We start from the raw sequence: 25659 nt of genomic DNA on the forward strand, positions 1-25659 counted from the left end.
CTGTCCGAACATCGTAGCTTTCAAATTATAATTTTCTAAGATAATATTTTGCAACAATAGCCACTATCTATACGACCATTAAGTTCACAGTCGGCGTTATGCATCGAAAACATTCCGCGTGATATACCGAAAACAAAGTCTAAGGCTACTGGTATAAACAGACATTCCGTACCGAGATCCGTCTAATGGCAACTGAATAAACAAATTTTTCTTACCATACGCGTTTCACCTTTATTAGTTGCAAGACATCTTCAGCGGGAAGCTTCGTAGATACAGGCGTACACTTGTTCATTTTCATGTTTTACGGGTTATCTGCTTTCCACCATACGAAATTTCGTTCACATGCAATTGAGCACGGCAGGATGCCAAATAGTTAACGATATTATACATTCCTTCGTTTACGCAAGACGGTGATCAAGAAATTTCAACAACATGTTAATAAATGCGTAAACACACAACAGAGAAAATGACAAATAATAATTCCTCTGTTGGTAATTGTAGAACGCATATTGCAATTCTATCTCTGATGTGAAAAGAAAATGAAAGAAAAAAGTGCTGTATCAGATTATAATAGTTTCTTCACAATGTTGACTGCAGACGGTACACCAGCGAGACAATAGCAATGACGTAATGGAACATCCGACTGGAAGTAGGTGTTCGATGGCGCATAATGACTTTTATCCTGAACACGTCTAATATGGCAGATTACGACGAATAATATCACGGAGGGAGATGCTAAACATAGGTTACTGATATGCTACATAATAAGCAAGTGCACCTGCTTACCGAGAAGGCAGAAATAAAATTACTGTTGATCTAGGTAAGATAATTGTATTGAAAGATATTCTCAGTAAAAGGCAGGGATGGGCACTGACATTCGTAAAATTAATAACACAAAAGTTAGTTATCACATTTTAACAGTCAAAGTTTCGTTGGATAGCTATTGATAAAAGCTATCAATTACGTTACACAGAAATGCAGTACAATGTACCAGATTGGCGCAAAAAGTTAAAGCATTATAATTACACGATTAATTAGTTTGCAACGATGTAGCAGTAAGAAATGTATTGTCACCGAACAGTATATCAAGCTAGAAGCATTGCAGTATCACAGTACACTTAAAAAATATCTAATATATCCGCATTTATACAGAGAAAGTGATAAATAATAATACTGAAATTAAATATGTGAATTACGAGGGAAATCACCAGTCTGAATGCTCGAGTAGAAAGACGAGACGTTTTCGTTTTTGAACGACACCACACGGCATAAAAACAGTCAAAGTCATCTACCAAATAACGCAGGCAGATTCAACCAATTATTCTCGTTTTTCTTGTCTTGGTGGCGTGCATGAAACCCCATTTAAAACTGTTGTGAAAGAAGCTGTTTTTAAAATATTTAGCCTTGCAGTGGTGATACGCGTTCTGAAACAGACTTGTGACGTCAGAACTCAGGGAGCTGGAACGGCACACAAGCAGGAAGCTACAAGGTCTCAGCCCAGTTAGTTTTGTGGAAGCGGTTGCGGCGAGTCGGTTTGTACGGTAATTTAGGCGGTGACCCATCCGTGTCCGCTGGTATCGTCGATAGTCTCGCGTGCGACATGGAACAAAAGCGAGTTAAGCCAAGAAGTAAATAGCATATATGAAGGACAAAGTTTGTTTCATGATAGGATTGGGACAATGGAACTTTGTCGGAATTTCTACAAATTAATGGTGCGATTTTGTTAAGTGGACTTGAGTCCGAACTTAAGTAATCAGGAGCAACGATCTTTCGTGTTTCATCACACGTCATCTTGCAGCTAACTGATGCTCCCTGGCTTCGAATGATCACGCTGATTATATATTCATCTTTTTGGATTTGCAGCTCCTGTCTTCCTTTCCGTGTCTGCAGTGAAATTATTGGGTACAAATCTGCCTTTTATACAAAAACGGTTTTCTTTTCTTATTACCAGAACATGATTTGGCACCTCTTTTACATCCACAGTGGGTTTTGTTTATTGAAAAGTGTAAAAAGTGAAAATATTTTAGGTTGTAACTAATCTAAGAAAGTGAGGTCTAAAGAAAAGTTTATGTTCGTTCTTCTTCTTACCGTGATTTTACATTATGTGGTTTTCAGGACCACCTTTATGGTGTTCTGCACTAATAGCTTGTCATCTGCAAACCAAAAGATGTAAATTCGAGTTTCATCGCCAAGGTTAGCACATCACTTTATTTTTAAAGAAGTGACTGTGGCGTGGCAAAATCGTTTTGGACATATTATTTTATTACTCACGTTTCGTTGTGCTGATCCTTCTTTTGCTTTCTGAGGACACTGCACACACATATTAATGTACTTTGTGAATTTCGTTCTTAAAAACGCCTTCTCACTTCGTAAAACACGGTGAGCACTATGATGTGTTTCTTAATGCCGTCGGCGTTCATTTGTTGCCAAGAAAGCTTGGCGCCGAATTGGAATTTTGTTTACTTTTTCTCTCTCTGTATGTGTGTATGTGTGTGTGTGTAAGCTCTTTTTGCTATGTGTTGCCTTTTATGGAAACTTCCTTTAATGTATTAAATAATGTGCCTTTACAGAGTGTAGTGTTTTCATTGAAAACTTGTTTGCCTTTTACTACGGATGGTCCTGAAAACCACATAATATAAAATCACGGTAAGAAGGAAAACGAACAAAATCTTTCTTTAAACTTGACTTCGTTAGAACTGTTAAAACCTAAAATTGTTGACTTTTTGCAGTTTTCAATTAACAAAACCCACTGACGATGGCACAGAGGTGCCGAAATGCGTACCAATATCAAAACAAATCGCGCTGACTGATGTTTAGATGGCTAAACTCTGTTTAAAATTTAACATCGACCCAGCTGCCACCAAACTCATTTTAAATGAGCCACGTATGTACTAAATTTTACAGACTTTGCAACCAAACGCTAGATAATTGCGACAGTGGCAGGATACGTCTCGGCGACACGTAAGAAATTACCCGCGCACTCGCGTATTCTGCCGGACTACAGTGAGGTAGTAATTAAGGGAGCAGTAGTCATTCCGTATCCACTTGTCTCCTCTGGTTGCTGAAGTCTTACGAAACAGTGTTGAGTATGCCGTGCTTGTAGTTGGGGACCAGTACATTGTACGAATCAGGAAGGAACAAAGTCGTGCTTTCATTGTTATGTTCTTATTCATTGCTTCATACAGGTTTGAGTCACATCATTCCAGCTACTGGTGGCATCAGAAGGAAACGGACAGAAGAGAACATCTGGCACACACATGGAGTGAGCCAGTGAATATTTGCAACTGCATGTTCTCACCTACCTTGGTATGGACTCGTTCTGCTGACGTCGTGTCTTGCAGAATTCCATTCACGTATAAAGAGCTAGAAAATTGAATGCCTATATTGAAACATTTCTTCGAGTCGTCCTCAGTGGTGTGAGCAATGGTGTGATGTTTCATTCTGTTGATCCGATATCTGTTCCTAAAGTCTTGAATGAAAATCCAACGATACCTACAAGACCAACAGCAAACGATTCTGGAATTGTAGTTTCCCGAAACAGTAGTGAATTTGGAGAGTGAAATTTAGTTATTGATTATGTATGTTATAAGAAACAAACCATTTAAAACGATGCAGAATTTAATCGAGAGACCCACATAGCCTATGTTGATATAAAAAAAGGCCTTTGGTACAACTTACAGAGAAAAACTGTGGCGCGTATTGAAGAAGAGGGGTGCCCACTACATTTAATAAAAACCTTGTGAAGCCTATACGAAAATGTAACAGTCACGTTAGATACGAATGAAGAGCTAGCAGCGTCTTTCATCAATATCAGGGGAGTCAGACAAGAGCGTAGAATTTCGCCTACGATTTTTATTATGTATATATTTACTACGTGAAGGCAAAACTAAGTTTCATGCAGGTATTAGAACGGACAAAGAGACTACTCTGAACTGCATTTTATATGCATATAGCGCCACGGCTACAACAGAGAAATAGAATGACCTATGTAAAGGAACTTACCTCCTATGTGAAATAGCCGAAGACAACAGTATGACCATATCCACGAAAAACTAAAACAACGGCTTTTAAAGGAAGTGACCCCGAAAGAACATAAATAGCGGTGAACAATACAGTAGTAGAACAGGTCACCTATTTTAATTACCTGTGATTGTTATCATATATGAGTATAACAAACATATAGACAAAAAATAGAAAACATGATAATGTGTGTGGGACAATAAACAGGTATTTCAGAAACAAGGCAAAAAATAATAGGAATGAATGAATGGCCGTCTCAACATTACTCTAAGGAAATGATCTCGGGTCATTTACAAACTTCACGAAATTAAGATCCAGGCAGCCATAATGACATTTATTAGGCCTGTCAAATGGTATACCAGAGTAGACAGATAAAGAAACAGCGACAGAACGAACGAGTTGATTTTGGTAAAAACTTTATAAGGCCAAGATCACATATATATTTCTTTATTTACAAAAGACCGATTTCGACAGACTTTGCTGTTGTCTTCAGGTTTTCAAAACTTTATGTTACCAAATGTTATGGAGTTTACAGAGTGGTAAAAGCTTACTTAGTTTTATGTAATCATTGAAGTAGCGTTGGAATTACTGTATGAGAAATGAAATTACTTAATGTGAAACCAATGACGGAATAATGTAATCCGATATGGAATTGAACATTATCCGACCATTTGGCTATGTGACTGGATGTTTTCAATACTAAATCAACACAAACCACACAAATATCGGAATTTGTGTAGGCTAGCAAAATGTGATCTAGTGCATCAATCTGAGTTTCTTTTTGCGCCGGGCAGAGTTAATTGATTGTTATCCATCTTCTAACTAATAATATGTGTGGAACTTGTTTAGTTCTTTAAGGTAATATTCGTGTGGAAATCACGAGATTTTTCCAACAACACAGAAACTGCATGTACGAGGAACAAGTTTTACTGCAGGCCTCCAAAAGTATGTACACTATGTGATGAAAAGTATCCGGACACCCCCAGAAACATGCGTTTTTCATATTAGGTGCATTGTGCTGCCACCTTCTGACGGGTATTCAATATCAGCGACCTCAGTAGTCATTAGACATTGTGAAAGAGCAGAATGGGGCGCTGCGCAAAACTCACAGACTTCAAACATGATCAGGTGACTGAATGTTACTTGTGTCATACGTCTGTACGCAAGATTTCCACACTCCTAAAGATTCATAGATCCACTGTTTCCGATATGATAGTGAAGTGGAAACGTGAAGCGACACGTACAGCATAAAAGCGTACAGACCGACTTCGTCTGTTGACTGGCAGAGACCGCCGACAGTTGGAGAGGGTCGTAATGGGTAATAGGCAGCTATCTATAAAGACCATCGCACAGGAATTCCAAACTGCATCGGGATCCACTGAAAGTACTATGTCAGCTAGGCGTGAGGTGAGAAAACTTGGATTTCGTGGTCGAGCGGCTGCTCGTTAGCCACACATAACGCCGGTAAATGCCAAACTACGCCTCGCTTGGTGAAAGGAGCGTAAACATTGGACGATCGAACAGTGGAAAAACGTAGTGTGGTGTGACGAATCACGGTACACAATGTGACGATCCGATGGCAGGGTATGGGTATGGCGAATGCTCGATGACCGTCATCTGCCAGCGTGTGTGGTGCCAACAGTAAAAATCGGATGCGGTGGTGTTATCGTGTGGTCGTGTTTTTCATGGAGGGGGTTTGCACCCCTTGTTGTTTTGCGTGGCACTATCACAGCACAGGCCTACATTCATGTTTTAAGCACCTTCTTGCTTCCCCTGTTGAAGAGCAACTCGGGGATGGCGACTGCATCTTTCAACACGATCGATTACCTGTTCATAATGCACGGCCTTGTGGCGGAGTCGTGACACGACAATAATATCCCTGTAATGGACTGATCTGCACAGAGTCCTGACCTGAATCCTATAGAACACCTTTGGGATGTTTTGGAACACAGACTTTGTGCCAGGCCTCACCGACTGACATCGATACCTCTCCTCTGTGCAGCACTCGGTGAAGAATGGGCTGCCATTCCCCTAGAAACCTTCCAGCACCTGACTGAACGTATGCCTGCGAGGGTGGAAGCTGTCATAAAGGCTAAGGGTGGGCCAACATCGTATTGAACTCCAGCATTACTGATGGGGGGCGCCACGAACTTGTAAGTCATTTTCAGACAGGTGTCCGGATACTTTCGATCGCATAGTGTATATACATGCACTTAATTTCATAGATTAGGTATTATGGAATGCATATCTTTGGAAAAAATCGTAGTTGGTAACAGTTAAAGGATTTATTACAAGGCGAATAAGCAGTTCACGCAATAAAGAATTGCCAAATTGTAGTACATTGGACTTCTCACCGGTCAGATAACACCAGGCCGAGCCCGCAGCCACAACTGTACTCAAGGACTCGCCCTGTAGGACAGACAAATAATACGTTCGGGCACGCGTTGGTCTCTTTCTGAGCTTGGAGTGGCAGGTTTCTTCTTAGTACTGATTAGTCCCTGAGAATTTCATCTCAAATCATGGGGACTGCCGCAAGCGCCACGGGTGTACACTTCTACATTACTCGGCAAGTCACAGCATAGGGAAAGCAGCAGCGGGTATCTTGGACCTTGGCTAGTGCTTCCCTTTCCTCTTCTGCTCGCAAAGGGCACGAGGCAACAGCTGCCACCTACCAGGTGTAGAAGTACGAAACCGGAGTCTGGATGCAATAATTGCATGTCTTTTGATTGAAACTGATAAACAATATTGTATTCAAAGTAATCTCCTTTGCTATTTATACATTTCTCCCACCTCTCCGGCAGGCTGTGAACGCCACGAGAAAAAAAAAAATCTTCTTTTGAAGCGAACCAGTGAGCGATTCGCTTTCGTACATTTTCATGCGAATTGAAGCGTTGTTCAATGAGAGCGTGTCCCAGTAATGCAAATAGATGGTAATCGGAAAGACCCAAGTCTGGAGAATAACCTGCGTACCCTAGTATTTCCCAGCTGAACGCCTCGATCGTTTCCGTGGCCTGTTTTGCATTTCACAAGTGGTATTTCGATTTGCATGCTGTCTTTCACTCAGTTCATGCGAAACCCATTTTCCCACTTTCTGCACCTTTCCGTAGCTTTCAAATGAAGAGAGACGGAATTCTGCGTCACATTCAATTGTTCCACGAGTGCCGGTTGAGAAAAACACTTTTGAATTTTTTGAATCACTCGTAACACTGTGTTCTCCCAAGAGCATGTTCGCCGGAAGCTACGACAAGTATTCGATGCGATTCTGCAGCAGTTTTCGTCTACTGATAACAGAAAACCAATGCTGCCCGCAAATCGTAGTTTGTAGGCGCAAAACTCGACATGTTAACGGGTTTTAAACAGATACCGATGTACGGAACTTGGGTTTTATACCGGGCAATTTTAATACGCTTCTGTGGCAAGCTATGTGTATGGTATATGCTGGGTGCGTATTGGTACTGAGAAGTGGACATCCGCAAGGAATTAATTCAATCTGTTTTTGCCTACGTAACGCATTTCATTGTTGCCAGCATATAAAGCCAGTGTTTATACGAGTAATTATCGACACAATTAAAGGAGAGAGGGGCAGTACAAGACGTAAAACTGTAAAAGTAGACCAAAAAACTTTGGACTTGATGGTGTTCCGTCATACTCATGTACGAAGACAGGACCAATTATAGAAAAGTAGGAATGATCACTACAAACTCGGGACAGGTGGTAACGCTAAATACTAGTTTACTCACTGCTATTAAACTTAGCTAAGAAGATACGACTCAATTTAAGTTTCTATTCATCATCAATATCATCATCATCATTATCATTTATTGCATTAATGGACCTTTGAGGTCTGCCTACAGCAGAAGAACAATAGGAAAGAAAAAAACATTACAAACAGAAGAACCCCAAAAAAGGGAATGTCTGTCAATCACAAGAGAGGAGGTATTTGCTGCAGATGGCACTCCATCTTCGCCGATCTGTACCGTCATCATCCACGGCCACCGGCTTCACTTCTTGAAGGATCGTCGTCACTCGAACCTTCCATCGCGTTCTTGGGTGTCCTCTCGGGCGTTTACCCGTCGGTTGAGAGGGGAGGATTCTCTCAGGACGGGATCCGCCAAACCATTGTAGTCGCCTCTGTCCTAATATTCGTCCAATGTGTTGCTTTTGAAACCTCTGATATAGCTCTTCTTTCTTTCTTCTTTCCCATTTACCTTCCATAGATCTCCCGAAGTACGTTTCTTTCAGACGCACATATCGAATCTCCTGTCGCAGCTGATGTCGCCCAAGTTTCACAGTCGTATAAAAGTACTGGCGTCACCAGTGTTTTGTACAGATGGACTTTGTTCTTCGAAGATATCAGACGAAATTCAAAAAGAGTTTTCAGACTAAAGGATACGCGATTAGCACTTGTTATGCGTTGATGTACTTCTTTCGCCACCTCAGTTTTGTTGGTTAATATTGAGCCCAGGTACTTGAACTCTTCAACTCGTTCGAAGGTATGCCCCTTTACAAGAATGGATGGACGGATAACTCGACGACGTGATACTCCAAGATATTTAGTTTTGTTCTTTGATTCTTCTCGCCGTGGCTTTTCCTGTCTGGTTTGTTAATATCAGACAACAGATAAATAATAATAATTATTAATAATTGTATGTGATCAGTTTATACAAACTTTGCACGCTTGACAATGGCTTTTTGTGTAAGGTCCGATTATTGTAAGTTTGACCGTGAGTGATTCTTTATCGGACTTCGTACACTGAATAACTCCAAAGCTTTGGTTCGTACTGGACCTTTGATGGAATTTCTAACACGGAACCTTTAGCTTTTGCCAAGACGCCGTTTAAATGGAACAATGGCTTGCAACATAAATGAAACACAAGATCGAATAATATCACTGTGTTCCCAAAATATTATACTAAATTGAATAACACAGACACATTAATTCTGTTGTTGTGTGCAACTATGAGTATGCCTGGTGAGATTGCGTCTCAATATATATAACAATGGTAGTGTGCCAAATAATTATCCGAAGCGATGGCAGATATGCGTCCGATTAGGACGGTTTCCAGAAGAAAAAAGGCGCCATCTTGTCGGCAAGACAACTGAACTGCGTAATTATTCTAATGTTTCAGCAGTTACACGCCACATTCGATGCAACCGCTTATACTAATTAATATCTAATGTAGTTCTTTATTTATATTCTGAACTTATATCTACGTTTTCGCTATATTTGCGCGTCCATCCTACAAATATGTCTTTAAAACCTCCAGCCCAATTTCCTTTGCATTTTGGAGGAATCCTGAAGTATCAATACACATTTGCTCTATAGTTTCGCAAGGATCACAACATCGTCAGCAAATACCAGAATTGTGCATGCTCCCACCTTCTCCGTTGCTCTGGTTCGACAAGTGTCACGGCTTACTTTTTCCAAGGCCAAGTTGAATAATATTGGCGCCAACCGATCTCCTTGTCTCAATACATTTTGGATAGTGAAAGGTGGTGATACTCGGTTGCCGAACTGTACTTTAGAAGTTGACTGCGAGTAGCAAGCTGCAGTTAGACGGTTGTATTTCGATGGGATGCGAAGTTCCTCTAACGTTTCCCATTATGTGACGCAGTCAGTGTTGTCATAAGCTTGACGAAAATCGATGAAGATGAGGTGTAGTTCCCGATTGAACTCATAGAAAAGTAAATATGTGGTCAATGGTAGACCGTTTGGGGGACGAACCCACATTTATATGTGCCTACAGTTCCTTCAGCCAGAAGTTTCATTGTGTTTAGCAGCAGAGTTGTAAGGACTTTACCCAAGCCCAAGCAGTGAAATTCCTCGGTAGTTGGATACTTGGGTAGCATCACCCTTCTTGAAGACAGGACATATAATTGCTCCCTTCCATTCTTCAGGAATTATTCCCGCTGCCCAGATCGTGGATATTAATCGTTTCAATGCAGCCATCAGTGGTTGTCCTCCCAAGAGAAGCATTTCAGCTGTGTTACCCCCTACTTTTTCTATTAAAAGTTTAAATTTCCCTTTGATAATCTGACTAATATGTAACACTGTCATAGAATTACTGAGTAAATGTACATTTTGTGAGTCAGTTATTTTTTCATTGCACTCTTTGGACATAAAGTTATACTACAAATTCTCCAAAAAATTTGGTCGTACAAAAATACCGGTTTTAATATACGTATATCAAAGACAAGTAAGTTTCAGTGTAATTATTGCAATCACGAAGATGCTCCAAGCATCCACAATTATCCCAATTGCAAAAAATCGACCAGAATTACTGCACCTAATAAAACTGACCTCTAAGACATTATGTCTTCAAAACGAAATAAAACTTACAGTTATAACTGTTTGACAACTTACCCTGCTTATCAGGCAGTAGAAATGCGTCTGAAATCAGATTATTCACAAACACTTTACGTTTTAGGGGTGTTCGTTGATATCCTTCTACTTTTAAGTATATTTCAATAATAATGCACTGTGTTCCATCTCAGTATTTTACTTTTCTATCTAATTTCAAAGCATTTTAGACCACAAAGCATTTTAAAGACTACTGTCGAAGCTCTGTAAAATGAATCTAATCTACTGTTTCACCTACTAGTAAATAAACAACACAATTGTTAATCTTACGAGAATAGCGTCTCATATGACATTTGATGTACAAATAATAGTTTTACAGTGGCTAGCTTCGCACTGTGAACGGTATGATATAATTTAAATATTTGTAACTTAATATCTAAGAAAAATATGTCAAACGAAACAACATTAATCTTTAGCGAAAGGTAACTTTTAATAAACTGTGTTCGGGTGATCTGGAGGTGACATGTCTTACATGGGAACGTTTATGGTGAATCGAACGCCATTAGATAATTATGAACTTCGGAAATCCAATGAAGTTTTACATATGGCCTCATTATATTTAGCTGAACTCCAGACGGTGATGTAGTTTTCGGCGTGAACGATAGTCGCTACCGGTGAATGAACAGCAGTAGGTTTGACTGCCGCCTTGAACTGAAGACCTTATTCGAGGAACACAACGTAATTGCATTAGCTGGAAAACAAATTTAAACGTCGGGTACCTGTTTACCTATTATACACGCCAAGCATTTGGTTAAATGCTCCCTCTCAAAACTGAGAGCCGAGAAAACACAGACTCTCTGAATATGGCGGAGACCGGATTTCTTGAAAACATCTTTACGTAGTTTCTGAGAATTTCCAACTGGATGCCTTCGCGGTGAGAATCTAGCTCCGGATGCTTTGAGTGTACGTCACTGGATTCTTGGGATACTTACTCGCGACTCCTTGAAGTGTGTGTTGCGATTCTATAATGAAACAATAATTACGAGATTCCTTCTTCTGACATCGCGTGTCATTTTCTTAATTCTGGCCGAAGGAGAGGAAAGGGGCAGCAGTAGACTTCCATTTCTTATTCCAGTTCTTGCTTCAATAAAGGCTTCCTACATATCATACTGTAACTAAATCACTCCGTCTGTGGCATCTACTGAAAATAATTACTGATGCAGCAACGTTCCTTGTATCTCAGCTGTATCTTTCTAATTATTCGGCCTTTCTTTTAGTATAGATTTCTCCTGCTTTTATGTTGTCCCGTTTTCGCAGAAGTAATTATGTGAAACACGAGAACCTTTTTTAAGACAGAGCTTCACTGTGTTTGTTTGCTTACGAACAATCAAACAAAAAAACACTCCTTAAAAACGCACTAAACCTATACTGTATTTATTTCGCAGCGTATTGCAGAGCATTATCTGCATCTTCTTGTCACAATGTTGCACCTCAGCTTGTCCACATAGCTTCTGTGTGCACAACATAATTACTTATTCTAAAAAAATCGAATTTTCTCTTGCAAAACGTTAACTCTGGTTTCAATTATAGCAGATTTTAGTAGTTTTGACTTGTGAAGTAAATAAACGCTGCAGCTTTCATCTTCGGCACGCGAGAGTAGAAGTTGTCACAGATGTGCATAAGTAAAAACATCCGTGCAATTCTACATCTGCATATACATCTACACTCGACAATGCACCTTACAGTGTGGGTGGAGGGTACATGCTGTATCACCGCCACTTTCCCCCTTTTCTTGTTCCAATAGCGAATATTTTGCGGGAAGAAGTATTGTCGGTAAGCCTACGTGTGGGCTCGTATCTCTCTAATTTTATCGTCATAATGTTTTCGCGAGTTACACGTAAAAGGAAGCAACATATTTATTGAATATTCTAGGAATGAACGCTCTCAGAAGTTTAACAATAAATCACATCGTGCTGCAGAACGCCTCTCTTGCAGCGTCTGCCGCTAGAGCTGGTTGATCATCTCTGTGATGCTTTCGTGCTTACTAAATGAGCCTGTAACGAAATGCGTAGCTCTTCTTTGGATCTTCTCTATTTCCGCTATTACTCCTATCTGGTAAAAAAAACCATACTGACGATCAGTATTTAAGCTTTGGTCGAATGAGTGTCTTTTAAGCTACTTTCTTTGTTGATGGACCACATTTCCTGAGAATCCTTCCAAAGCATCTCAGTCTGCCATATGCCTCATTCGCGATTAATTTTATGTGGTCGTTCCATTTCAGTTCGGTCCGTAGGCATGCTTCTAGAGGGTGTTTCAAAAATGACCGGTATAGTTGAAACGGCAATACAAACCAAACGAGCAGCGATAGAAATACACCGTTTCTTGCAATATGCTTGGGACAACAGTACATTTTCAGGCAGACAAACTTTCGAAATTACAGTAGTTACAATTGTCAACAACAGATGGCGCTGCGGTCTGGGAAACTCTATAGTACGATATTTTCCACATATCCACCACGCGTAGCAATAATATGGCGTAGTCTCTAAATGAAATTACCCGAAACCTTTGACAACGTGTATGGCGGAATGGCTTCACATGCAAATGAGATGTACTGCTTCAGCTGTTCAATTGTTTCTGGATTCTGGCGGTACACCTGGTCTTTCAAGTGTCCCCACAGAAAGAAGTCACAGCGGTTCATGTCTGGCGAGTAGGGAGGCCAATCCACGCCGCCTCCTGTATGTTTCGGATAGCCCAAAGCAATCACACGATCATAGAAATATTCATTCAGGAAATTAAAGACGTCGGCCGTGCGATGTAGCCGGGCATCATCTTGCATAAACCACGAGGTGTTAGCAGTGTCGTCTAAGGCAGTTTGTACCGCCACAAATTCACGAAGAATGTCCAGATAGCGTGATGCAGTAATCGTTTCGGATCTGAAAAATGGGCCAATGATTCCTTCGGAAGAAATGGCGGCCCAGACCAGTACTTTTTGAGGATGCAGGGACGATGGGACTGGAATATGGGGCTTTTCGGTTCCCCATATGCGCCAGTTCTGTTTATTGACGAAGCCGTCCAGGTAAAAATAAGCTTCGTCAGTAAACCAAATGCTGCCGACATGCATATCGCCGTCATCAATCCTGTGCACTATATCGTTAGCGAATGTCTCTCGTGCAGCAATGGTAGCGGCGCTGAGGGGTTGCCGCGTTTGAATTTTGTGTGGATAGAGGTGTAAACTCTGGCGCATGAGACGATACGTGGACGTTGGCGTCATTTGGACCGCAGCTGCAACACGGCGAACGGAAACCCGAGACCGCTGTTCGATCACCTGCTGCACTAGCTGCGCATTGCCCTCTGTGGTTGCCGTATGCGGTCGCCCTACCTTTCCAGCACGTTCATCCGTCACGTTCCCAGTCCGGTGAAATTTTTCAAACAGATCCTTTATTGTATCGCTTTTCGGTCCTTTGGTTACATTAAACCTCTGTTGAAAACTTCGTCGTATTGCAACAACACTGTGTTCTAGGCGGTGGAATTCCAACACCAAAAAAATCCTCTGTTCTAAGGAATAAACCATGTTGTCCACAGCACACTTGCACGTTGTGAACAGCACACGCTTACAGCAGAAAGACGACGTACAGAATGGCGCACCCACAGACTGCGTTGTCTTCTATATCTTACACATCACTTGCAGCGCCATCTGTTGTTGAAAATTGTAACTACTGTAATTTCGAAAGTTTGTCCGCCTGAAAATGTACTGTTGTCCCAAGCATATTGCAACAAACGGTGTATTTCTATCGCTGCTCGTTTAGTTTTTATTGCCGTTTCAAATATACTGGTCATTTTTGAAACACCCTGTAGTTATTTTATCGAAGTATCTACTTTCATTAATTTTTCTACAGTTGAGTAATACGAAGGGTGTTTGAAAAGTGCGCGCAAAAATAAAAACTACTTAAGTGTTTGGGGGTAAACCTTTATTTCTCGAGATAGTCTCCTTTTAGGCTTCTACACTTCTTCCAACGATGTTCTAATTTGTTGATCCCTTCCGAATAATAGGAATTGACCAAGTCTGCAAAATGGCTATTAGTTGCTGCAAACACCTCCTCGTTTGAATAAAATCTTTGTCCCACCAGCCATGTCTTCAAATTGGGGAACAAATGGTAGTCCGAGGGAGCCAAGTCTGGAGAATAGGGGGGATGTGAAACGAGTTGGAATCCTATTTTCATTAATTTTGCGACAACAACTGCTGAGGTGTGTGCTGGTGCATTGTCGTGATGAGAAAGGACTTTTTTGCGGTCCGATCGCTGGCGATTTCTTGCAGCTCGGTTTTCAGACCGTTCAATAATGATGAATAATATTCACCTGTAATAGTTTTACCCTCTTCCAGATAGTTGATCCCTTGAGAATCCCAAAAGACAGTCGCCATAGCCTTTCCGGCCGAAGGACTGGTCTTCGCCTTTTTTGGGACAGATTCTCTTTGGTAACCCACTGTTTAAATTGTCGTTTGGTCTCAGGAGTAATGTATCCACGTCTCATTTACAGTGACGAAACGACGTCCTGCAGATTCTTCCTGAACACCTGCAAAGCATGGTTACATATTTCTGCATCAGTCAGTTTGTTGTTCATGCAACGATTTAAAAAAAAAAAAAAAGGTACTAAAGTGCGCTTTTCCTCTGTGAAGCCGTTTTGGAACTCGTAAGTTTATTCACATACAAAGCCGACTTACGAATTTTCCTTCGTGTGGGACTGCGAGTGCCAGATAGGTCGGATTCGAAATTCCAGATCGAAACATTCTACAATACAATGTAATTCTTCATGCTTTCCCGGCGATCTGGTGACATCTTGGATATTCGGGAATCCAGCAGGATGTTCGCGTCGTTCTCGCACGATATTTCAACAGCGTGCCCTGCTGTCTTCTTCAGGTGCTACTTGAGACTGCTTCAAACGGCCCTGAGGACTACGGGACTTAACTTCTGAGGTCATCAGCCCCTAGAACGTAGAACTACATAAACCTAACTGACCTAAGGACACCACACACATCCATCCTGAGACTGGTCCTTGAGTCGATCGAGTCCCGTATTTATGCCTGGAAGGAGCTGGGCGTTCCGTCTTCAGTCCGCGCCGAGTCGAGTGTTCCCTCTGTGGTCCGCGCCCGCCAGACTCGTCTTCAATGGACCGCTCCAGTCGCGGATGTTCCAACTGCCGTCTGCGCCCGTTTTGGCCATCCCCAACGTTTGTGGTCATCATCTGAGGTGTGTCAGACCCTATCTGAGATGTTGGGTACTCTGTCCCATGACTGTTACTATGATTTCCACCCCTGTTTCGTGCTGGGTGCTCCCTAATCGGTCCGCGCCGCGTCGTGTGTTTCGTCTGCGGTCCGCGCTCGCCAGACGCGGCTACATTGGCCCTCTCTGGTCGCCGGTTCCAGCAGGGGCCCATCCGCTGCTGGCGGGTATCTTCAACCAGGTCCTTCGCTCGGGTGTCTACCCCTCTGTGTGGAAACATGCAGAGGTGGTGGCCATCCCCAAAGTGAACAAGGACCCGCGTGACGCAGCCAATTACAGACCCATCAGTCTGCTACCGGCTCTCTCCAAAGTGTTCGAGCGCCTCTACGCCAGGCGCCTACTTTGACAGGAGAAGGAGTGATATCGGACGAGCAGTTCGGCTTCCACGGTCCATCAGCTGATGCGGCTAGTGGAAGAGGCCATGCGCGCCCTGGACTCTCGGAAATACCTTGGGGCCGTGTTCCTCGACGTCTCCAGGGCATTCGACTCTGTGTGGCACGACGGCCTCGTGTACACCTCAGACCAATTCGGACTGTGGGGAAGCCACTTCACAGATATAGGATTATGCAGGAACAGCAATATATGCTTAGCCTGCTCCCATCACGAGTCAGGGCAGACTCGTACGGATAAGTGACAGTGACAGTGACAGCCTGGTCGCCGGTGTTCCGTCCGCGCCCGGACTGGCCAAGTCGAGTTCATGATCTGGGGTGTGTCAGATCTGGTCCCTAATCTCCGACACCTTCTCTCACTGCTGTTCTATCGGTCTCCACTTCTATTTCTTGTAGAATCACAAGGATGGGGTTCCTCTGCGACCTATTGTCAGAAATATTGGCGCAGCAACCTACCCTGCTGCGAAATACCTGAAGAAGATGTTGACACCACATGTGGGTAAACGAGCACATCACATCCAGAGCTCAGAGGATTTCTTGCAACGGCTGAGCCAGCAAGAGATCACGGGCACAGACATCGTGCTTAGCTTCGATGTGGTGTCTCTCCTCACACGGGTACCACTGAAGGAGCAAATCAGAAAACGATGTGTTACTGGAAAAAATGTGTGTGGAAAGAAGTCTACGGGGAACAGTTTGTGCAACAAGGGACAGGTTACTGTGATGTTTGCTAAGGCGTATGCAGGTAGCGTAGAAACATTCCTAGAAGGGAAACATTGTGGCAGCAATAAACCTCAGAAAGCATGCAACAGGCTACCGTGGGTGATGGAAGTGGTACGTCGATGGAGTTGGAGAGATTGACATGCAGCGCAGGAAAAGATAACGAATCTAAATCACCAGACAGACTAGACAGTGTGATGACGCCTGTTGTCCAGAGATATCAGCAACCTTCCGTGTTGAATAACAGTCCAAATGTCGTCATGGCAGTACGTCAGTAGGAAGACAACCGGTTTCGGTGTACTTGACCATCGACAGCTCTGAGCTGATAAAAAAAAATAAGCATGTATGACACCAGAACGAATCCTATGGTATGGCGACATACTTACTGAAATCAAAACCTTGCCCTTGGTGGAATTCGAACACGCTCTTCTGCAGTAGTCATTTCACCTCATGGCATTAGCTACTCAGATGTGCTGTGTTGGTAAGCCACAGCTATTGGAAGTCAGTGTTTCCTCGTCTCTGATCGGGAGGACGTTATCACATTTACTATAAAAGTGTTGTAGTTTATTACGTCCGAATACTAAAAGGTCCTTATTATCATGAAAGAAAGCGTAGCATAGTTATAATGTTGGGAGATATCGACACAACTCTCTCTACTCAAAAAACAAACCTATTATTATACAATACGAGCGACTTCAATGTTCTTTGCCTCCAATGAATTATAATTAACTGATCTTTGAGTTTGGCCATTGTGACCAATGATAATACCGTCACAATTAGAATAACAAACTAATATATACAACAGATTATACTTGTTATTAGTGGGTCGCCTAACCATGGGAAAGCCTACACTCCATACAAATACTTTCAGAAACGACTTCCTGACACTTAAATCTATACTCGATGTTAACAAATTTCTCTTCTTCAGAAACGCTTTCCTTGCCATTGCCAGTCTACATTTTATATCCTCTCTACTTCGACCATCATCAGTTATTTTGCTCCCCAAATATCAAAACCCCCTTTACTACTTTAAGTGTCTCAATTCCTAATCTAATACCCTCAGCATCACCCGACTTAATCCGACTACATTCCATTATCCTCGTTTTACTTTTTTTGGTGTTCATCTTATATCCTCCTTTCAAGACACTATCCATTCCGTTCAACTGCTCCTCCAAGTCCTTTGCTGTCTCTGACAGAATTACGATGTCATCGGCGAACCTCAAAGTTTTTATATCTTCTCAATGGATTTTAATACCTACTCCCAATTTTTCTTTTGTTTCCTTTACTGCTTGCTCAATATACAGATTGAATAACATCGGGGAGAGGCTACAACCCTGTCTCACTCCCTTCCCAACCACTGCTTCCCTTTTATGTCCCACGACTCTTATAACTGCCATCTGGTTTCTGTACAAATTGTAAATAGCCTTTCGCTCCCTGTATTTTACCCCTGCCACCTTCAGAATTTGAAAGAGAGTATTCCAGTCAACATTGTCAAAAGTTTTCTCTAAGTCTACAAATGCTAGTAAAGTAGGTTTGCCTTTCCTTAATCTAAGGTCGTAGGGTCAGTATTGCCTCACGTGTTCCAGTGTTTCTACGGAATCCAAACTGATCTTCTCCAAGGTCTGCTTCTACCAGTTTTTCCATTCGTCTGTAAAGAATTCGCGTTAGTATTTTGCAGCTGTGACTTATTACACTGATAGTTCGGTAATTTTGACATTTGTCAACACCTGCTTTCTTTGGGATTGGAATTATTATATTCTTCTTGAAGTCTGAGGGTATTTCGCCTGTCTCGTACATCTTGCTCACCAGACGGTAGAGTTTTGTCAGGACTGGCTCTCCCAAGGCCGTCAGTAGTTATAATGGAATGTTGTCTACTCCTGGGGCCTTGTTTCGACTCAGGTCTTTCAGTGCTGTATCAAACTCTTCATGCAGTATCGTATCTACCATTTCATCTTCATCTACATACTCTTCCAATTCCATAATATTGTCCTCAAGTACATCGCCCTTGTATAGACCCTCTATATACTTTCACCTTTCTGCTTTCCCTTCTTTGCTTAGAACTGGGTTTCCATCTGAGCTCTTGTGTTCATACAAGTGGTTCTCTTATCTCCGAAGGTCTCTTTAATTTTCCTGTAGGCAGTATCTTTCTTACCGATAGTGAGATAGGCCTCTACATCCTTACATTTGTCCTCTAGCCATCCCTGCTTAGCCATTTTGCACTTCCTGTCGATCTCATTTTTGAGACGTTTGTATTCATTTTTGCCTGCTTCATTTATTGCATTTTTATATTTTCTCCTTTCATCTATTAAATTCAATATTTCTTCTGTTACCCAAGGATTTCTACTTGATCCTTGCTGCCTTCACTATTTCATCCCTCAAAGCTACCCATTCTTCTTCTACTGTATTTATTTCATCCATTTCTGTCAGTTGTTCCCTTATTCTCCCCCTGAAACTCTGTAAAACCTCTGGTTCTTTCAGTTTATTCAGGTCCCATCTCCATAAATTCCCACCTTTTTGCAGCTTCTTCAGTTTTAATCTATAGTTCATAACCAATAGATTGTGGTCAGAGTCCACATCTGCCCCTGGAAATGTCTTACAATTTAAAACCTGGTTCCTAAATCTCTGTCTTACCATTATATAATCTATCTGAAATGTGTCAGTATCTCCAGGCTTCTTCCATGTATACACCCTTCTTTTATTATTCTTGAACCAAGTGTTAGCTATGATAGTAAATAAATATGTGAGGTTAAATGGTTATGGGCGGAATTTGCGATGTAACTACGATAACCACTCAGTTTATTATGCTCTAGAGACGGCGTTCTCTGCTCTCGGTGAGAACAGGTGCCGCCTCTTTCTTCAAAAGTATGGAGCACACCACAGCCCCACTTCCGCGAAAGCTGCTCATTTCCCTGGATAGGTTCGGTTTTTCTAATGAAAGTCGCCGGCTGCCTTCTGCTAACAAATAGAAACCTGAGATCATGTCAGGAGCGCACCTTCCCAGCGAGAAAAACGCAACGCTTTCCTCTGTAGCAAATACACCAAGCCAAAACAGAAAAAAAGACGCTCCAAGAAGGAGTTTTGAAAATTGGTTAGAAATTGATATCCATACACGCATTGAAGGAGAAATGCAAAACTGTACATTTTCATGGCCGATGCATGAAAGTGTGGGACTGCGGCGCAATTTCACTGTGCAGCTGGCAAGCATAGTAAACACATGACATGTCTATACCAGGGCAGAAAATCTTTGCGAGTTTGATTCCGTGTACTCAGTTGGACAGTAACAATGCCTCGCTGAGAGGATCATCAACAGTATACGCAGATGACAGCATTTGTGAGAGGACGTGTAGTTTGGCTCAAAGATGCCGGTTGTAATGATTAATGAACCGCTAGACATTTGAATAGAAGTGATGCCGCTATTCGATGATGTTGGCAGAAATGCGTGAACCATGGCTGAAAACTGCGTCAAGGAGGAAGCCGTCGACCTAGAGAGACGACAGTACGTGAGAACGGGGCAGTCGTCAGAGTGGTACTCGGTGTCCCAGATTCATCATCATCATCGATCCGACGTGCAACTGCTGCTTCGATGACCACAAGGACAGGCGGCTCGCAGAAAGGGGGCTGAGCTCGTGGCGACACCACCGACCTCTGTGCAGCAACAAGCCCGTCTGCAGGGCAGTTAGGCACATTCGTCCTGGAATCTGATCGACTGGAGTAAAAATGTCTTCAGCGACGAGTCCCTCTTCGAACTCAGTCCCGCTCTCCAGCAAACAGTCGTCTGTAGCGTTGGGATACCAAACCGACTGTCGCCCTCCATATGACCTCACAACTAGGGGTATTGGACTGGAATGCCATTTATTTCATAGCAGGACCCTTTGGTTGTCATCTGTGGCACCCTTACATCACAGGTGTATGTCAACGATATTCGTCGCTCTGCTTTGTTGCCTGTCATGAAAATCATCCTGGCTTGTATGTCATCAATATAATGTTCGCCCGGATATGGCGAGAGTATGTACTGGTTGTCTTCGTGCTTGGCAAACCATTTCTTCGTCAGCAAGATCGCAGGATCGCTCCCCAGTCGAGAACGTTTGGAGCACGGGCAGGGTACTACAAACAGTTGGGGTTTGACGATCTGAGGCGCCAACTGCACGCAATTTGGTACGACATTCCTCACAAGGGCACCCAACAACTCCATCAACCAGCATCAGACCAAAGAAGCTTGCATAAGGGCCAGAAGTGAACCAACGTGGTATTGAGTTCGTGAATTCGTGAAGCTTTTTCTCTTGAATAAGTCATACAATTTTTCTGAAATTGTTATCATTTGCTTGTCTGTACATGTACATCACATGTAACAGTTTTCGTTCCATTTGCACAATTCCTTCGGGTTGCGTCCGTCTTTTGTCTCAGAGTGTATATATCCAGTACTCACAGTAAAGTAACCATCAAATAGTGACACAAAAATGAAACAATATCACTGAGCGATATGTGACCGGAATGTCACAATAGAATTAAACATTCGGCGAGAAACAGACATATATCAACCCTTTCTCACCGGGATTATTTGAGAAGAAAGCAGAAACTTACATACACTCCTGGAAATGGAAAAAAGAACACATTGACACCGGTGTGTCAGACCCACCATACTTGCTCCGGACACTGCGAGAGGGCTGTACAAGCAATGATCACACGCACGGCACAGCGGACACACCAGGAACCGCGGTGTTGGCCGTCGAATGGCGCTAGCTGCCCAGCATTTGTGCACCGCCGCCGTCAGTGTCAGCCAGTTTGCCGTGGCATACGGAGCTCCATCGCAGTCTTTAACACTGGTAGCATGCCGCGACAGCGTGGACGTGAACCGTATGTGCAGTTGACGGACTTTGAGCGAGGGCGTATAGTGGGCATGCGGGAGGCCGGGTGGACGTACCGCCGAATTGCTCAACACGTGGGGCGTGAGGTCTCCACAGTACATCGATGTTGTCGCCAGTGGTCGGCGGAAGGTGCACGTGCCCGTCGACCTGGGACCGGACCGCAGCGACGCACGGATGCACGCCGAGACCGTAGGATCCTACGCAGTGCCGTAGGGGACCGCACCGCCACTTCCCAGCAAATTAGGGACACTGTTGCTCCTGGGGTATCGGCGAGGACCATTCGCAACCGTCTCCATGAAGCTGGGCTACGGTCCCCACACCGTTAGGCCGTCTTCCTCTCACGCCCCAACATCGTGCAGCCCGCCTCCAGTGGTGTCGCGACAGGCGTGAATGGAGGGACGAATGGAGACGTGTCGTCTTCAGCGATGAGACTCGCTTCTGCCTTGGTGCCAATGATGGTCGTATGCGTGTTTGGCGCCGTGGAGGTGAGCGCCACAATCAGGACTGCATACGACCGAGGCACACAGGGCCAACACCCGGCATCATGGTGTGGGGAGCGATCTCCTACACTGGCCGTACACCTCTGGTGATCGTCGAGGGGACACTGAATAGTGCACGGTACATCCAAACCGTCATCGAACCCATCGTTCTACCATTCCTAGATCGGCAAGGGAACTTGCTGTTCCAACAGGACAATGCTCGTCCGCATGCATCCCGTGCCACCCAATGTGCTCTAGAAGGTGTAAGTCAACTAGCCTGGCCAGCAAGATCTCCGGATCTGTCTCCCATTGAGCACGTTTGGGACTGGATGAAGCGTCGTCTCACGCGGTCTGTACGTCCAGCACGAACGCTGGTCCAACTGAGGCGCCAGGTGGAAATGGCATGGCAAGCCGTTCCACAGGACTACATCCAGCATCTCTACGATCGTCTCCATGGGAGACTAGCAGCCTGCATTGCTGCGAAAGGTGGATATACACTGTACTAGTGCCGACATAGTGCATGCTCTGTTGCCTGTGTCTATGTGCCTGTGGTTCTGTCAGTGTGATCATGTGATGTATCTGACCCCAGGAATGTGTCAATAAAGTTTCCCCTTCCTCGGACAATGAATTCACGGTGTTCTTATTTCAATTTCCAGGAGTGTATTTATTACGAACCAGTATTCGACCAACAGGATTTTTGCGCATTTGTCGCCACATATTTCGCGCGAACACTATACCGCACACATCCGGTTCACGGTGTTGCCCCGTCATTGATGCTGCCAAACATAAGGGATTGTTTGAATGTCAGGTTATGTAAATTTCTACAAAGGAGTGGCAAACCTTGTTAAATCAAAACCCTACTGGTGACTATAATTATAGTCCCTGTCACGCTACTGTGGAAAACTTCAAATGATTCAGATTTTACCACTATGGTGGGCTCAGGACAAGGTGATAATTTCAGAGATAAAAAGCGTATTGCAGTCAACTGAAAATCTAGACTGGAACAGTAAAATGAATATAGAAATATTGGAAATAATACGAGAGTGTTGCAAAATAATGAAGAAGCAAGCGAATCTCATATCTATGAGTGGCAGCTAATGTAGGATTGGTATACAATGACAAGATCGACCCGTTGGAGGAGGAGGAGGCCAGGGGCATGGTCCTGTCAAAAACGCCAGTGTACCACCTTCCGATTTCAAGATATGAATACGGAAACGAAGAATGTGCGGAGGATCAGTACTCTGCTGCGATCTAACCAGTGCCTACTGGTTTTGAAAATTGCAGACGAACAGGAGCTGACAATTACAATGATATTAATGCATACCAACCATGGTTCAACTCGTTTCTTTCTGTGACTCTCCCAAGAAAAAAGGAGATGTAGGCCATTTTCTGTGTAACTACAGTTTTTTCGGACAGCAAAACCGCTTACTGCAAAGCCTTGTGAAGTTGAAGGCGCTCTTGGTTTATTATATTACGAAGATCCTCAAACACAGAAAGTCTTTTTCGTTGTATACAATTGACAGTAACATGTGTGTATGAAATGTAATGCACTATCTGTGATTGTATAAACACTGTAGCATCCAGGTGTATACTTCTTTTTTATATTCCATTTTGTGAAAACCTTGTATGTTGAGTGCTTCGCTGTTTGTGCGTTTTTGATAATGGACAGCTTCATGTGCTGTATGAGCTGCATTTTAAAAGTACTTGTTTGCCACACAGTCATTCGGAGATGCAGCCCATCATCAGTGGCCGTTTAGCATTTTACGTTAACAACATCTACACACGACAATCTTTCTCTCGCAGAGATCCACATTATACTTAAGCATCGTAAAGATTTTGTACTTGAGAGAAACGTCGATAGATGTACTGTAAACGTGCATTGTGTATGCCACTGATAGTGGCCTATATGCCCGACTACCGATCTAGCAAATCAATAATTTTGAAGCGTAGCTCATAGTGTCAATAGCTGATACGCCAAGGTCCCTTAGCTATAAGTGAATCAACATGGGGCACGAGCAAGAAGGTGAAAGTTGGAAATTGGGGTAGGGGGGAAGAAATAGTAGTAGATATTATTATATGTAGGTGGTCTTAGATTTAGAAAAGGAAGAAAGTGTGATTGGAAGGTTAAGAGGGGGCGTGGGGTGAAGAGATTGGAGGGATTGTTTTTTCACTCATATTGTTATATTCAGTACTTTTTCATTATTGGCACTTACTATACCGTTAAGCGCGATTCATTGGCTTCGGTGCTTTATTGTCTGTTTTTCAATCATACTGTTATATTTAGCACTTTTTATGTTATTACTGGCACTTACTGCGTCATGAAGTGCGATTCACTGGCTCCTGTACGTTAGTTTGTCTATAACATACAGACTTCGGTCTCTTTATGCTGCATGACGTATGTTCATATTATTAGCGATCTGATGTATATATGTAAATGCAAAAGTGATAATGCAGAACACCCTCTCCAAAGGTAATCACACGTAGTCAGATGACACCTAACATCTGTAAGTTCTATCTGTCATATTTCAATATTTACAATGTCTTCCAGAGTCTACATTTTTTGACAATTACGTCTTAAATTCATGTCATAGTATTATTTACCTACTTTGAACTGCCTTATCAAGTATGGCATTTTAATGGCCTAAAAAGTAAATGGAAATCTCGTAATTTTCATCAGTGTGCGTCTAATTTTTTTTATTTCCATTTTTTTACTGTGTGTCTTACTGTTTGTGTTCACGATTGTAGCATCGTACTTGATAATGGCATACAAGCCGAAATCTAGATAGTACAGAAGCTAAAGACAGTGATACACAGTCCAATGGCCGTTTACTCTTTCAAAAATAATTGCTTGACTGTGGCTCACCACAATCGAAAATTATTTATATTGTGTTTTCCTTGTACGTACGATTTTATTTTTGTACCAGGCTACTGGCAGTATGTTTCAATAAACCCGTGCCAAATAAAAGAAATGAACCTATACTGTAGTTGGTTGTTGCCAGCCATTTTAAGTCGTTAGTGAAGCGTATGCTGTGGAAAATGGAGTAAAGCGAGGTTCGCGCTGATATGTTTTAAAAAAATCATTTGAAGAGTACGACAACACCACAGATCGTAACGGACGGGATGTTCACGTGGTCACAGCAACCGCACGGAAGACTATTTATTTGCGGAGTGTAAACGCAGTCACGGAAGATAAAGCGCATTCCGGGCTGTCAGTTGTGGTCAGCACACAGGAAAACATAAAAAATATCGATATGGTAATAGGAAACCACAAAATTTAAATACACGATGTAGTTTTGTAAGCGTCGCGAGTGAACATGCAAACAATATCTTGCTCGAGAAACAGCACTCAGAAAAGCTATCATTGCGTTGGATGCCGTGATTGTTCACTTTTGACGAAATCGATACCAACAAAATCTTAAAGTAGATTTCGCTGAGGATTAGGAGTAATCGGCAGGAATTTATCCACTTTTCCTTGACATTTCCTTCCCTATCATCATAATTCGAAGTCCAAAGAACAGTCAGTTATCATGGACAAAGTTCGTGAAAATGCTCTGAAGAAAGCGAATGCCGCTAGTTTGCTGCGAATGTGATGTCCAATGCTCCTTTTAT

This window comes from Schistocerca gregaria, chromosome 3 (assembly GCF_023897955.1).
Source record: "Schistocerca gregaria isolate iqSchGreg1 chromosome 3, iqSchGreg1.2, whole genome shotgun sequence".
NCBI lineage: Eukaryota > Metazoa > Arthropoda > Insecta > Orthoptera > Acrididae > Schistocerca > Schistocerca gregaria.